Raw genomic sequence first — 14,304 nt, 5'->3', positions numbered from 1 at the left:
CTCAGTTGGTAAAGAATCCACCTGTAATGCAGGAGACCCCGGTTTGATTCCTGGGCCAGGAAGACCCACTGGAGAAGGGAGAGGCTGCCCACTCCAGTATTCTTGGGCTTCCCTTGGGGCTCAGCTGGTAAAGAATCTGCCTGCAATGCCGGAGCCCTGGGTTCGATCTTCCCAGGGGCTAGAAAGGTCCCCTGGAGAAGGGAAAGGCTACCCACTCCAGCATTCTGGCCTGGGGAATTCCAGGGATTGTGTAGTCCATGGGGTCACAAAGAGTCAGACACAACTAAGCGATTTTCACTTCACATTTTATGATGTCATAAAATATCTTAATTTTATCACATAAACCACAGTGCACTGTAAATTTAGCATCTCTGTACGAAACATTCAAGTTCATAAAACCGATGTCTCGTTTCTCTCCTCTGGTGAATCTCATATGTTAAACTAAATTTAATTTTGTTGCTTTAAGAGCATTTAGCAATTTTTCTTAGCATATATCTGAGAATAGTTATGACATCAGATTTGATACGTGTTTCATCAAGATGTCCTTCCACTCACTAGATCCAGAGAACATAGTCTCTGAGTTGTTCCCAGCATCATTTCTATGAGCATCACTGAGACCATTCTCCTAGTAACAGGTTCAGAGGCTGCACCCCACATGGCACACAAAATACTTCTCTATTTCAACGAATATTCTCCTTGGCACATTTTTTTACCTTACCTACCGTTTGGTGCCTTCATTTTAGGCCTTTTCTGACTGATCTTTTAATTACTTAAATAAGCTGAATACTTTTTGAGAATTTATTAAATCATATTAAATATTTGTGTAAAAATAAAACTTGCACAATCCCAGCTTCTGTATCAACCTAACTGCCAATGTAAAAAATCAGTGTCATGCTCCATGTTTGTTACATCTAGACTGATGCTGTCAAATAGGATTTTATGTGATGATGAAAATGTTCTGTATTTGAACTGTCCAATATGGCAACCACGCTCCATACAAGGCTGTGGAACACTTGAATTGTGGTGAATGGGACAGAGAACCTGGATTTTTCATTTTGTTTAATTTCAATTTATTTAAATCTAAATAGCCACCATATTGTATAGCATAGATCTTGACCAATGTATAAACAAACTAAAAAACAGTATGAATTTTTCATATTGCAAAATATTTCTCAGTTGGCACATTGAGCCAATTAATGAATGCCTTCTTGTCCCTTCCTGGAAATTCTATCTCCTTAAATCTATTGACTTTATGCTGTCTGAGAGAAACAACTTGTTAATTAGTTTGTCTTTCTCTTATTTATGAGTTCTGCCACTCAGATTATTTCCATGCCCTGATAGAGTATCTGTCTCCATAATCTTGTCCCACCCATGACAGGGAAGTAGAAAAGTTGTTTTTTCTTCTTGTTGTCGTTGTTAAAGCCTTAGCTACGTGGGTATTGCAGGGAAAAAAAAATTTTCCTGCAACTTGCCCCCATTGGGTGTATACAGTTGCTAAGAAATACATGAAACCTACATATGAACAAGTGGACCTGATTGGTAAAAAAAGATACAGAAAATGGCAGTAACTGTAGAGTGTCTGGCTATCAAGTGCCACTGGACTCAAAGAGCAGCAGTTATTGGAGATGTGACGCGAGTATACAGTGGTTTTCAAGGGCGCGCTATCATATTTTATGAAACAAAGAAAGAAGCCCGGAGTTGTCGCAGAATGTGGCTGTAAGGCAGGATGATGCCCAGTCGTTACATGGAGACATTTCACGGAAGCAAAGGGAAATCACCCTGAAAGGTTTTAGAAATGGAGATGTTGGTTGCAACCAATGTTGCTTCACGTGGGTTAGATATCCCTGAGGCTGATCTGGTTGTTCAACATTCTCCACCAAAGGATGTGAAATCCTACATTCATCGTTCTGGATGAACAGGTAGAGCTGGGAGGACTGGGGTTTGCATCTGCTTTTCCCAGCACAAAGAATACCAGTTAGCCCAAGTGGAGCAAAAAGCGGGAATCAAATTTAAATGAATAGGTGTTCCTTCTGCAACAGAGATAATAAAAGCTTCTAGCAAATATGCCATCAGACTCTGGGGCTCGGTGCCTCCCACTGCCCTCGGTCACTTGGAGCAGTCAGCCGAGAAGCTGACTGGGGAGAAGGGAGCCCTGGAAGCCCCGGCAGCGGCCCTGGCCCACTTCTCCAATGCCACGTCAGCTTGAGCAGCTCAGAAGCGGGCTTTGTGACCATGATCTTGCCGTGCTCGATTGAAATGCCAAACATTAGTTATGCTAGTGAAGGGAATGGTCTTTTTCAAAGAAAAGCAGGGTGTTTGCTTTGACATCCCTACTGCATCAGTGACAGAAGTACAGGAGAAGTGGTAGGATTCACGGCACTGGCAGCTTTCTGCAGCCACAGAGCAACCAGAGCTAGAAGACCCACGGGAGGGATATCGCAACTTCCAAGGACAGCAGGAAGAGGGGACAGCACGCGGACAACCGAGGTGTCAGGGAACAGCAGGAAAGAAGCAGGAGCTTCAGAGGACAGTGAGCAGGAGGGGGTAACAAAAGTAACGGATTCCAAAACAAAGCAGAAGCGGAGTTTTAGTAAAGCATTTGGACAGTAATTTGAAGTAGAGGATTTATTTGGCAAAAACAGAACTATGTTCAGCAACGTGGACCTGAACATTATTTTCCATACAAAGTTAAAAGCACATTGTATTTCCTTCCTGACCACTTGCCCAGTCAGTCCCCACCTCTTCGTGAGAGAAAAGCTTCATCTAAATTATTTCATCTGGTTGATGACTGTCATTTATAAATTTATTGCTACTTCTGTCTTGGGTATTCCTTCGGAAAAGGTGTATGGATTCATTGCACCTTTATTCTAGTCCAATATTCTAAAGTATTATCTATAGATTATAAGATAAAGTCAAGCATGTATCTGCTGATACTTTTTAAGTTGACCTGTCCTTATACTTAGCAATGTCTCTTAATAGTAGGCTTCCCTGGTGGCTCAGTTGGTAAAGACTCTCCTGCAATGCAGGATCCTTGGGTCAGGAAGCCGCCCTGGAGAAGGAAATGGCAACCCACTCCAGTAATCTTGCCTGGAGAATTCCATGGACAGAGGAGCCTGACAGGCTACAGTCCATGAGGTTGCAAAGAGTCAGGCATGACTGAGCAAATATCACTCACACTCACACGTGTGGGTGTAATATATAAGACCTTCTAAAACAGAGGCTTAGGTCAAAGGTTCTTCTTGTCCAAATGTGGGTAAAAAGGAAAATCTTGAGATGAAAAAAGAGGAGGGGAGAAGAGAAAAGAAAGTAGGGCATATAGTTTGGTTTCTCTACTCAGGATGCCCAAATGTGGAGAAACACGGTAGTTGGCATCATGGTAGTTAGCTAAATAAAGTTAGCACAGCTTTCTTTCCACGAAAACGTTCTGAGGGAGGAGAACAGAACTTTGCATAATCAACATTCAATAAGTAATAATTGATTAAATGAATCAATAAAGCCCACGTCCATCTATGACACCCACTATGTCGATAAGAGAAGGGACTTTTAGCCACTCTTTGGGGTCCAATAATTTAACACATGAAGTTCTAGTCCTGAGAACATCTTGGCAAAATATACCACCTCCCTGGGATTCACTTTTATCTATAAATCAAGAAGTTTGCTTATTGGAAAACAGACCCCATCTTCTTGATCTTCACAATGGCATTATGTTCACTGTCTGGACTTTTAATGGCATTGTTGGATCTGTTACATGTGGTCACATTAAGAAGTGGCACATTCAGACAGCCCTCACCATAGGAACACCATTTCAGGGGTACCGCAATTGTTCGCTAAGGCTTCATTAACCAAGTACCACAGCCTGAGTGGTTTAAACAACAGAAAGATTTCGTCTCGTGTCTCTATAGACTGGTAGTCCAAGAGCAAGCTGTCAGCAGGACCATGCACCCTCTGAAGGCACTAAGGCAGGATTGGCTGCAGCCTTTCATAACTTCTGGTAGCTCCATGGGTTGTGGCGGCGTAACTACAGTCTTCACGTGGTGTTCTCCCTGCGTGAGTGTGTCTGTTCATATTTCCCCTTTTCACAAGGATACCAGTCATATCAGCTCAGAGCCTATTCTACCCCCAGACAACTTCACCTTAACTAATTACAATGGGAACAACTCTATTACCAAATAAAGTTCTATTGTGAAGTTCTAGATGTTAGGACTTCAACATACAAACTTGGGAGGAACATAAATTAACCCACAACACACAAATTCCAGATTTATCTATTTTCAAATATATTTCTCTGTTGCGTTCACATAGTACTTTTTTCTGTCTGCTAAAAACTTTATGTATTTTCCAGGTAGATTATATATTACCTCCATTTTATAGGTATGGAGTACAAGGAGCATAAAGAAGAAAACTGGCATTCCTAAATTCACACAATTGTTGTCAACACACGTTTCCAAGTATCCTGATTTCTAGACCAGTGATATTACTTCAAAATGAGATTATATTTCCTCTTTTCCATACATGATTTATTTTTCTAACACCATCTTTATTGCTATTGCTTTCATTCCTATCCAAACTAAATGCTTAAAAGGCACTTAATCTTGCCTGTTTTCTGTGCCTATAAAAATTCCAACTTGAGTCTTTGTTATTGTGTTTGGTCTCAAGAACAAGATAAATTATTTCCAGAGACTGATGCCAGGTTCTGAGTCTTCCTGCAGGCAAATGAAATGATTGAACCACAAGCCTTGGCTCCTTGGAGTAATAGGAGTATCCCTGAGCATCTAGCTGATGGATTCTCTATAATTCCTCAGGGGCAAACCATACAGACAGTAGACAAAGCTAAAAGATTGGAAGTGAGGCAAGATCTGTCTAAAGTCCCACCATGGCCACATAGTAGTTGTAAGTAATATCTCAGACTTCATAATACAATCTTAGTAGCACAATGGGATTTGTCAAAATACATATAAAAGACCCAATAAATTAGAAAGGGCTTCCCAGGGGCTCAGTGGCAAAAAAAAAAAAAAAAAAAAATCCTCTTGCCAATGCAGCAGACACAGGAGACTCAGGTTTGATCCCTAGGTTGGGAAGATCCCCTAGAGGAGGAAATGGCAACCAACTCTGTATCCTTGCTGGGAAAATCCTATGGACAGAGGAGCCTGGCGAGCTACAGTCCATGGGGTTGCAAAGAGTTGGACATGACTGAGCACACACACAAGCATGTCTTGCTTTGTGCTGCATGCAAGAGGCAGGCAGAGGCATAGTCTATTTAATGCAGGTACCCTTCAGGAATTTCACAAGCCAATAGCACACAGAGTTGTTTTTGTTGTTCAGTCACCCAGTCTTGTCCGACTCCATGTGACCCCATGGACTGCAGCATGCCAGGTCCCCCTGTCCCTCACCATCTCCCAAAGTTTGCCCAAGTTCATGTCCATTACATCAGGGATGCCATCCAGCCATCTCATCCATACTCTGATGTCTTCTTCTCCTTCTGCCCTCAATCTTTCCCAGCATCAGGGACTTTTCCAGTGAGTTGGCTGCCCGCATCAGATGACCAAAATACTGGAGCATCAGCTTCAGCATCAGTCCTTCCAATGAATATTCAGGGCTGATTTCCTTTCAGACTGACTGGTTGGATCTCCTTGCAGTCCAAGGGACTCAGGAGTCTTCTCCACACCACAGCTGAAAAGCATCAATTCTTTGGCACTGCTCCTTCTTCATGGTCCAGCTCTCACAACTGTACATGACCAATGGGAAGACTATAGCCTTGACTATATGGACCTTTGTCAGCGAGTAATGTCTCTGTTTTTAACATGCTGTCTAGGTTTGTCAAAAGTTCCCCACTCCCTCCTGTAGTGGACCACATTTTCTCAGAACTCTGCACTATGACCCGTCCATCTAGGGTGGCCCTGCAAGACATGGCTTATAGCTTCACTGAGTTACACAAGCCCCTTTGCCTCGACAAGGCTGTGATCAATGAAATGGTTATGAGAGATGGGTAGGGAGTTTCAGATACACAGAGTAGAAGGTAGTATAAAGGTTAAGCAGAGAGAGACAGATCTGAAGATGCTACTCTGCTGGCATGAACCAGAGGTCTCCCGGAAACCAGAAACCAAAGACAAGGAAAACAATTCTCCCCCTGAGCTTCCAGAGAGAACACAGCTCTACAAACATGTTTGATTTTGGCTCAGTGATACTGACCTTGGACTTCTGGCCCCAGAGCTCTAAGGGAATATGTCTACTGGTTTAAGCCATGAAGTTCATAGTGACTTGTTACAGCAGCCATGGGAATCTAACATATCTGAGTTCAAGTTTTCACCTGTTGATTTGGGAGTGGAGGCAGGATAGATTGTTAGTTCTCAATTCTCGCTACACAACAACATCAGCAGGAGAGTTTTAAAGCTATCCTGATGTGGATCTGGCTCCAGAGATTCTAGTTGAATAGTCTGAGGTGGGCTGTGAGTATCCATACTTAGAAAAGCTCTCCAAAGGGTCACAGGATGCAAAGAAGCTTAGGAGTCACTAGACTAAACGGTTCTTCCTGAATCTAACGTGCTCCCTTTCTGTGTTTTCTTTACTACCACGAACTATCTGAGTGTGGGATAAGAAATCTCCAGAGAGAACAGGAGGAAAGAAAGCCTCCGGGAGAAACCAAGACAAAACTGAGCCATACAAAAGAGATCCAGAAGGATATCACAGCGAATTTCAACATGTCCCTTTGGTATTCAACAGCCTTCCCTTCCTGGGTAGGATGAAATCACCCCTAGCAGCAAAGAAACACTGAAGAGGTAGGTGACTTTCAGAAAAGCTAGCTCAAATGTCAAGTCAATTTACTTCCATGCTCCGCCGGAATGAAAATCAAAGGACTAGCAGGAATTCAAAGGACTCCCTTTCTGAACGATACATTTATCCCTTTAGGAAATATTTATTACGGTACTTTCTCAGATGCCATCCAAGGCTCAAGCATTCAACAAATACACACAGGGTGCATGCTAGCACTATTCTAGGTATCATGTGTGCGTGCGTGCATGCTCAGTTTTGTCCGACTCTTTGCAACCCCATAGACTTTAGCCCTCCAGACTCCTCTGTCCATGGACTTGTTCAGGCAAGAATACTGGAGTGGATTGCTATTTTCTACTCCAGGGGGTTTTTGCCCACCCAGGGACTGAACCTGTGTCTCTTGCATCTCCAACATTGGCAGGTGGATTCCTTACCACTGCGCCACTACGTATTGAGTTCCAGAGAATAATCAGAAAGATGCTATCCTTGATGAGATGGTGTGTGGGGGGGATGTTATGATGAAAAATAAATCAGGAATGGGGAACAGGAAATGGGATCAGAAGTAATGCAGGTGTTTGGACAGGGAAAGGCTCACAGAATATACATTTGAGCAAAGCTCTGAAGTGGGTGAGGTAAAAGCCTTGGGTGTTCACTTAAAGAGCTTTCCCAACAAAAGAAGTAGCAAGAATTCATGGTTCTTAGAATAAATGTAGAGAATCTTCACTCCTCAGAACTTGAATACTTGATTCAAGAATCACATTTAGTCTCTTCTGCTTTGCCATATTTCAAAATTATTTGGAAATGGAAAATAGAGGGGCCTCCCTGGTGGTCCAGTGGTTAAGAATTCACCTTCCAATGCAGAAGACCCAGGTTTGATTCCTGGTCAGGGAACTAAATCCAACATGCCATGGGGCAACGAAGCCCTAGAGCTGCAGTTAGAGAAAGCCCATGCACAGCAACTAGAGAGAAGCCCCGAGTGCGGCAACTGAGGGAGGCCGAGAGCCGTGATGAAGACCCAGTGTGGCCGAAGGGTAAACAATAATAACTAAAAACTACAAAATAGGAGACACTGTTTAAGTAAAGCTCAAGCACAGAGGACTCTGCATTGAAGAACTGGTTCTATGAGTAAAACCTTTTTATGCTACTTTTGGGCTTCCCAGGCAGCACTAGTGGTAAAGAACCCATCTGTCCATGCAGGAGAGGTAAAGAGATGTGGGTTCGATTCCTGCTTTGGGACGATCCCCTGGAGGAGAGCATAGCGACCCACCGCAGTATTCTTGTCTGGAGAATCCCCAGGGACAGAGGAGCCTCCTGGAAGGCTACAGTCCATGGGGCCACCAAGAGTTGGATACGACTGAAGCAACTAGCACGCATGCATACTATTTTTAGCAGTAAAGAGAGCAAAAGGGACTTTTTCAGGCAAATATCCCAACAGCAAAAGTTGAGCCACCATGGGGCTTCAGTCTCCAGAGGGCAAATTTCTTTACAAGAAGCTCAAAGAAGCTCAAGGGATGAACAGTGACCGAGGCGGCGGAAGCCCCTGAGCTCCACGCTCCTTTTCAGCACTGGGATGCAATTTCCCTTTATCATTTTTGGTCCAGTCCCCTTTCCAATTAGGGACCACAGCTGCTAGGAATAAAGTGGTGTCTGTTCTACTGGCAGAAGGCACAATGGCCCACTCATGTCATCAATGAAGTCATTGTTCGGGAAATATTGCCACTGAGATATTTTTAAATGCTAATGAATTAATTTCTGTTTCAATGCTGATTGCCACTCAGTTCCTTTTGTTTTTAAAGACAGGAGGGCTTTTTTTTTAATTGAATGGATCCAAAACATTTCTCATGAATATATAAATTTAGAATTTCAGGAACCATTAATATTATTTATGTAACCAACTCACTTATAGAAGAGAATGCAGCCCAGAAAAGCTGAGTAGCTTGGTTACAGCCCCACTGCTTCTTAACGACAGACTTGGAATTAGGAACCAGTCTTCCCTCTCCATCCAGCATTCTTTTCATGGTAGCATCCTCTGCCATTAGAAATATTTTTATTAGAGGGATCTGTAATTCCCCATTAAATCTTCTTGCCAAATAAGTATATTCTCCCAGTAATTTTGTTCTTAGTACTCAAATATCAAGTCCAGTCACATTTCTCAAGGCCTTCTCATCGAATCAGTGCCCTCTTTTTCACTCAAGGGGAGAAAGCCCTTGCACACTGGACAGGCTCGGGGAATTGAAAGAGTGTGCATTCTTTCAGATTCAGGCGTGTTTCCCGACGCAGCCTGTTCTCTGGCTCGTGTGGACATTAGCTACCAAGAGTCTCTCTCCTTAGGTGACCTGGTTAATGGTTTGTTGCTGGTAAATCATTGGATCACTCTTTCCAGAAGCTGAGGGTACTTCAACCATCTCAATTCATTGCCCTGAAGACTAGATATTCAGTGAGACTCACTGGGAAAAAGGGGGATCCCGCCAGCATTCTGGAACATACACATGTGACTCAGTTCACACTTTTACTAAACAAGCTGTACTTTATCTGTGTACCAGTCATTAAGTCATGTCTGACTCATTCTGACCCTATGGACTGAGACCCACCAAGCTCCATGGGGTTTCCCAGGTGAGAATCCTGGAGTGGGTTGCCATTTCCTTCTCCAGGGCATCTTCCCAACCCAGAGATGAAACCCACCTCTCCTGCATTGGCTGGCAGGTTCTTTACCACTGAGCCACCAGGGAAGCTCATACTCTATCTGCATACCCATTCTTCTGCTGTCTTTAGAAGAAAACACGACCCTGGTTTAGATATGCCACTTGAGCACAATAAAAATAGCAGTGACCCTGGAGGTCAGAGAATTTTTGCTTCAAGTACTTCATTCAATCATTTATTCAACAAAAATGTTCTAAGACCTATGAAAAGCCAAGGCCTATTCTAGATGTTGTTAAAAAGAAAAAATTATTCATGACATTTGTTAAAGATGAAAGACAGATTTCGTTCAAAGCGAGATCATTGAGATTGGCTGGGGGACCATGGTAATAGGGTCTTGTAGTGGAGAAGAGAGAGTGATCTCAACTTTGAACACAGCCTGGGCAAGATGGAATTTATAGCCAAGGAGTAGGATGGGGGTCAGTAGATAGAAAATTACTAAAAGAAAACATCTGGGGTTAGGGAAGATTCTTGCTTAGCCCACCAAACGAGTCTTATTGAAGGTAGTCCAGGGTGATCAAACATCACTTGAAGGATGGTGGAAGGTGAGAAACCCAATTAGATATCAAGAGTGATCAGATATTGAGGCTGGGAAATTCTAGCTAAACTGACATTGTAGGATTCTAGCTAAAACTGGAAAATGCAGAAACAAATATGGAAATCCAAGAGTTGAAGCCTAGTTGAGAAATAGTTCAAGTGAGCTTGGAATTTAGTCAAGAAGAGAATCTTTGTTACAGGTAATAAGGGATGATGCTGACCTAAGGCAGTTTTCTTGATTTGCCTTGATTTGCAATGTCGTGAACCTTGGGAAATCCATTTTATGTATCTTGGCCTCAGTTTTCTCATCTTTAAAATGGGAAGTTCGGGGACTTCCCTGGCTGTCCAGTAGTTAAGACTCCACACTTCCAATGCAGGGGGTGTGGGTCAAAAGCCTGGTTGGGGAACTAACATCCCACATGCTTCAGCTTGTATGAAAGTGAAAGTGAAGTCGCTCAGTCATGTTTGACTCTTTGCAACCCTGTGGACTGTAGCCCACCAGGCTCCTCTCTCCATGGAATTCTCCAGGCAAGAATACTGGAGTGGGTTGTCATTTCTTTCTCCAGGGGATCTTCCCCACCCAGGGATTGAACCCAGGTCTCCCGCATTGCAAGCAGATCCTTTGCCACCAGGGAAGCCAGAAGCCAAATAAATAAATAAAGGTGGAAATATGAGAATAAAAAAATGGGAAGTTTTTATACTTGCCATAATATGTTCACACATGAACTATTCTCACAAATAACAAATACTTTATAAAGTGTGAATCAAATTTCAAATGCAAACAGATTTTAAATACTGTCCTTCCAGGGGATGCTAGTAATAACAATAATGTGCCAAGCCCTACGATCATTTTCCCATTCTAACATCCTGCCAGGCAGGCAGCATCATTTCCCTAACACCAGCAATAACTGAGGCACAGGAAAGTGAAGCGTTTGCCTAAGTTCCCAAGGACAGGAGGTAAAGGATCTGGGATTTAAACTATGTGACTCAGCTCTGAAGTGTGAAGGTCATGCATATGTAGTTTCTGCACAACAGACCACGAAAAAGCCATAGATGGCTGTAGAACTCTTGGAGTAAACAAACCAGACTGGTTTATGAAGTTTCACGCACTTACCGTGACCTACATCTCTTGCCCCCAGCAGTAGAAAATGTCTCCCAGAGCCGAATGTCTTATCTCTAGATACGAAGTCCAGAACCATCAAAAGTAATAATTGAAATCCTATCTCTGGGTCAATCAGTCTACAAATTTGACAGCTTAATCAAGAGATACGTGGTCACCACTGTCAAAAAAATTTTTTTTGTGTGTCTAGGCCCAGGCAATTTTAGTACAATAAATTCAGATAAAGTTTAACCGCAGCTCTCACAAATTTCAGGAATTGACCTTTTTCAGGCCTAAACATTTTTTTTCTTTTTTAGCCACAAGTGGGAAAAAAAAAATAAAAAACAGCAAAATCAAAACAAATATAACTGAAAAAACAAGCCTGAAATACTGACAACAAAAATTTCCAATTCAGTAACTGTTCTTTAGAAACTTTAACATCTAGGAAGAATTATCTAGAAACAAAACTTTCTGTGGGTTTGCTCTCATCTTAAGGTGGTGTTACCATTGATTCTATCTACAGAAGCAAATTGTAACTGTTCGGTGGTCAGAGTCGAAAAAGGGGAGTCCAAAATGGTGGTTAAAAACTGGCAGCTAAAAGGCAAACAAAGAAAGAAAAAAGCCTGAGAAAGAGAGAACAAAGGAAAAATCCAAGGATCGGAGTGGGAACCTCCAGTGGGAAAAAAAACACACCAGCTTCCTGATGGATGGCCTGTACAAGCCCCACTTTGCAAAGGGCAACACCAATCAGGCTCTGGGGAAGGAGACAAAAAGCATAAATAGAAGGAGCTAAGACAGGTTGAGGCCACTTCTTCAGGGTCTGCCTGCCCTCACCTCTCAGGGGTGTATGTATGTTCTGCTGTCTGCTTAATAAAAGCTTGAGCTGTAACCGAGCTATAACACTGGTCCATTGTTTCAAATCTTTGCTGCAATGAGACAAACCAAGAGAAAGAAATGCACGCACCTGAAAAAAATCAATTTCATAAGCAGCCTTGACTTAAGTCAAGGAAACAGTTCCATCACCCCCTGGCAAATTTGCAGCCTCATTCTTGTCCCACATAATAATCCAAATCCTAATCTGTAGCAAACTTGAAATGTTAGTTGCATCTGTTTTAGGTGGACTGAGGTAGGGGAGGAAAATCAGCTCATCATCAGATGTGCTCATCTGCCAACTGGCTTCCTCTGAGTGCCTGAAACCGAAGTTCTGGCACCTGGCTTCCGGGAGACTGAAACATCCATCGAGTTAAGTGGAAAGTGGAAGTGGAAGTCATTCAGTCATGTCCCGGTCTTTGGGACCCCATGGACTGTAGCCCGCTAGGTGTCTCTGTCCATGGGATTCTCCAGGGAAAAATACTGGAGTGGGCTTCCTTTTCCTTCTCCAAGGAACACACCAAATACAAAGAAAAGAAAAAAGCAAGCAAAGACTAAAGGTGAAGCCAAGGCCACAGAGCAATAGTTAAATTCAATTCCAAATAATTGTCCAGAACCAATATTAATGTCGCTCTTTCTAAACCCTAAAAGTGGCTTTTAATTAACTCATTAAAACAATTTAATTACACCATTTTAAAATTCTTATTCTTAAGCTTTTTGTTCTTCTATGTTTTGTGTAGTCCATCTGCCAACCACAGAGAGAGTGCTCACTTGAGCACAAATCTTCACTTGGCCCACAAGTATGTTGCATGTGTGCCATATTTATGCCTGAAGTTGGATATAAATGTGTTCATTACCACGCTATGAAATGAATAAAAACACCCGTGCTGCTTTTCACACATAGCCAACTCCTTCCATGTCCCATCTCTCTTTCTGCTTAGCCTTAAAACCATCCTGCAAAGTAACTAAAAAAGGCATCACCACTCCCATTTTATAAATTAAGAAAATGAAGACTCCAAGAGGTTAGGTGAGTAGCCTTGGAAAGGCTGAAAGACTCAATGCTGTGCTGAAAGTACCTGGATCCTGGAACAGAACAGACCAATCACTAGTGCTTACCACCTGCTTTCCTTCCTTTCTCCCTCCATCTGTCCCTTTCTCCTTTATTCTAGAGGCCAGTAACTATTGGACTCTGAAGTCTGCCAGCAGACATCTTATTCAGTCCCTGACTGGCAAATTCATAGCCATATTCCCATTCCAGTCATCTAAAAGTAGTAACCCCAAATCTGACCCAAAATTTGAAATTGTAGCTCCATCATGTCTTCCAAAACCTGACCTTTCAGATATTTTTGTTGGCTAATTCGGATAAATATGCATATTGCTTAACAGTCCTCATAATTTGCACAACTGTGTCCATTGTGATGAACATTCTTTTGTCACCAAGTATCCTTGGAAACAATGATTTAGGGCAACAAAGTTTGGGGTAATGAAAAACTGAGCAGACTTCCATATATGAGAATGACTCACTGGAAGCTGAAGGACGAGAGAGAAGCTTCATCCCCCTGTCGCCAGCAAGATGACATTTCTTTCAAACACCCTCACAATGCAGCTACTATCTTTTGTTTCCAGCAATAATGCAGGGTCATTACTGTTGTCCTTAATCACATGACCTCAGCTTCTGACCCCTCATCCTTCACTTATAAAGTGAAGAAACATACCAATTGCTTCATTGTAAAGACATGAATGAGACGCCCTGAAGGCAATCAGCAATTTATGATTAATATCATTAGCAGAAATCAGTGAGCTATGGAAATGGGAACTGAAGAGGGAAAGAAAAAAGAGAAAGGAGAAGCGGTTGTATGGGAAACTACAAAAACTCTTTATAAGTCACTTACCGATTTCCACATTTAGTTCCCCTTGAAGGAAGAAAAATTAGTCTTTTCCAGAGTATGTGTAAAGGCTTTACCACACACACAAAAAAAAAGGAGGGTAGGGTAAGACAGGCCTTACAGTCAGTAAGACAAAATAAAATTTGAAATTTTCTGTATTTGTAAACTTTAATATGTGAATGGTAAGATACTGTGAGTACAGAATATGTTGGTTTTACCAGATTTATGTGATTATGAAAACATTTTCTCACAGTCTATGTCACCGAATGTTCTATTCTGAGGAACACGCTAGCCCAGTTAAGTCTATTAAAAAGCAGAAGAGAGATAAGAACTCCAGATATGATAGAGCTGAATTTCTCACATTCACATAGGAACTTCCAGTTTGGCAAATACTTAACTGACATAATCTCAACACAGGATTTTTTTAATCTCACTGTGTGTCATTCA

General features: G+C 42.2%; 1 pseudogene; it reads left to right on the top strand.

Annotated features, from left to right (window-relative positions):
- Nucleotides 1–401: 401 nt before the first annotated feature.
- Nucleotides 402–2,610, top strand: LOC110150395 (nucleolar RNA helicase 2 pseudogene; annotated as a pseudogene).
- The last annotated feature ends 11,694 nt before the right edge of the window (nt 2,611–14,304 follow it).

Source organism: Odocoileus virginianus, chromosome 15 (genome assembly GCF_023699985.2).
Source record: "Odocoileus virginianus isolate 20LAN1187 ecotype Illinois chromosome 15, Ovbor_1.2, whole genome shotgun sequence".
Classification (NCBI taxonomy): Eukaryota; Metazoa; Chordata; class Mammalia; order Artiodactyla; family Cervidae; genus Odocoileus; species Odocoileus virginianus.
This window is presented reverse-complemented; position numbering and strand designations above follow the sequence as displayed.